The sequence below is a fragment of the Lutra lutra genome, chromosome 8 (genome assembly GCF_902655055.1).
Source record: "Lutra lutra chromosome 8, mLutLut1.2, whole genome shotgun sequence".
Classification (NCBI taxonomy): Eukaryota; Metazoa; Chordata; class Mammalia; order Carnivora; family Mustelidae; genus Lutra; species Lutra lutra.
The window spans coordinates 14,787,946-14,790,680 of record NC_062285.1 but is presented as its reverse complement, the minus strand read 5'-3'; the positions used below and the strand labels follow the sequence as shown (position 1 = coordinate 14,790,680).

At 37.3% G+C, this 2,735-nt stretch overlaps 1 pseudogene; it reads right to left on the bottom strand.

The window, feature by feature from the left end:
• Positions 1-229: 229 nt before the first annotated feature.
• LOC125107605 (non-histone chromosomal protein HMG-17-like) lies at positions 230-514 on the bottom strand (annotated as a pseudogene).
• Positions 515-2,735: the final 2,221 nt, after the last annotated feature.

Below are 2,735 nucleotides of genomic sequence, written 5' to 3'. Positions count from 1 at the left end.
ATTCTCAAAACTCGAAGGGAGAGGTGTTTTCACTCCACATCAATCTAGCTTCAGAGATATTCTGTTAGTGATATATGCCCACCCCCCAGCACAACAATGAAGCATTCTGTGTGCTAACAACAGGGCTAAAAAAGGTAAAACAAAATTTTGCATTTTTATAAAACTGGATAAAAAGTCGTATTTCAGACTGTACAGTCACCAGAATACAGTTATCAGAAATGCACAAACTTCACTTGGCCGGTCCAGCGGCTTCAGCTTTCTGTGCCTGCTCTACTCGGGCATCTCCATCCGGGCCTCTCCATTTTCTGCCGGGTTGCTCCCCTCCTTGTCAGCATCAGCTTTCCCCTTTTTCCTTTGGGTTCCTTCTCTCCCTTCTTGGCAGGGGCCTTTTTAGGCTTGGACTCTGCTTCAGAGAAGAAGGTTTAGCAGGTAACTTTGCAGATCTCCTCTGTGATTCATCCTTCACCTTGGCTTTATCTCCTTTAGCATCCCCTTGGGCCTTTCTCTTGGTCATGGCGGCCATGCAATGGGACACAGGCACTGGGCAGGGGGCATGCGGCACGCGCCGGCATTGGCCAGTCCAGGGTCGTTCTCACCTCTTCTTCTGATCTGTCTTCCATCTTGTGTAAATTTTTGCGTGTGGCATGAGAAACAGGTCTTGAGGTTCTTTTTATTTAATCAGTGTCTATTCAGATACTCAAGGCCCATTTGTTGGAAAGACTATCCTAATGGATTAACTTGCATCTTTATAAACAATCAGTTGACGATACATGTGCGGTCTATATCTGGATTTCAGTCCATAGATCTGTATGTCTATCCATATGCAAATATTACATTACCTTGATTAGTTACTTCCCAGAAAGTCTTGAAATCAGATAGTTACAAGTCATGCGACTTGGTTCTTTTTTTTCCCTTAAAATTATTTTGACTATCTTAGTATTGGCATTGGATTCCATATAAATTTTAGAAACAACTTGCCAATTTCTACCCAAAAATCCTATTGAGATTTTGATTAGCATGGCTTTCCATTTATAGAACAATTTGCGTATGATTCACATAATTTTATTTTAATTTATCTTGCCTTATTTTATTTTATTGTGGTAAGAATTCTTAACATGAGATTTACCCTCTTCACAAAATTTTAAGTGTACAATTCAGTGTTGTTAACTCTAGACACAATCATTGATTGATTAATTAACACAAGAATTGATACCTTCACATGTTTTATTTACATATTTTATTAAATTTATTTTAATATTTTTATTAAAATATTTTAATATTTTATTAAATATTAATATTTAATATTTTATTAAATTTATTCCTAAGTAGCTCGTGTTTTTAGATGACACTAAATGGTGTGATTTTATAAAATTTTATTTTCCAATTATTTATTTTAGTATATAGAAGTATAATTGATTTTTTATATTGACCTTGAACCCTATGACTTTGTCAAGATATCCAAATCTGTATATTTTTGAACTATAGTTTGTTGTTGTTGTTTTGTTGTTTTAAAGATTTACGTATTTATTTATAGGGAGAGAGACAACCCTCAAGCTAACTCCCCACAGAGTACAGAACCTGCCACGGGGCTCTATCCCAGGACCCTGAGATCCTGACCTGAGCCACGTTGATTGCTTAACCAACAGAGCCATGCAGGTGCCCCTGAGCTATAGTTTTTAAAAATATTTTTTCTAACCTTCATTTTTATAGGAATGACGTGGCACATGTTTGATATCATCTCGCAGGTCATTTTTTTATTTTTGTTGTCTCCATTTGGATAGGATGTACTCAAGTTCATTGCTGTTTTCTTTTATAGCTCCTAATCTCTCCTGTTTGCAGCATTCAGCAAAAATGTCATTTAAATGCTGCATTTTCAACTCTATAATTTCTATTAGGTTCCTTTAAGATTTATTTTCCACATCTTACCTCATGATTATATTTTCTCCTGAACCCTTTACAGCACGTCTAGTAAATATTTTAGAGTCTTTGCTAATTCGATCATGTCTGTCTTTTCTCCATCTTTAATATATTTTCCTCCTAAGCACAAATGACATTTTATTGTTGTTTTCATATGCCTACTAATTTTTTTTTTATTGGAAGCTGGGCCTTGTAATTAGTATGATGTTCAGTACTAGATTTTATTGTCTTTAAAGAGGACTGAACTTTGTTCTCATATATGCCACAACTACTTGAGGATTGGTTTAATTTTTTTAAGCTTGTTTTAAATACATATTTGGGCAAGGCTAGTGTTGCCTTTACTTTAGGGATGGTTTCACCCTATGGCTACCCTGTGACTTTTCAGGGAACTCCAGGTGTTACTCCTCTGGGGCTGAGAGAAAGCTGAACATCCTCTAGCCCCTGTGGACTGTGGGAATTGCTAGCCCATAAATCCCATGCCATTCTTGGCCTCATAGAATTTTCCTCTTTGCATGTGCAAATCTGGTATTCTACAACACTAAGGTGACCTCCGTGCATGGACCTGGATCTCTTTGCCAGCATACCCTTCTCTTGGGTACTCCCCACTCAAACCCTCAACCTGTGCAGACTCTGATCTCTGTCTCCTCTGTGTCTCCATTCAGTTAGACCAGACAAGATATGTTCAAGTTTCTTCTTCCCAGAAAATGCTTCCAGGAAGAAAACCAGGCTCACCATAAGACTCAGGTTCTTTGTCTCTTTTCTCATAGGGATTTCACTTCTATATTGCTCCTTGTCTAATGTCTCCAAGCAGTTTTCTA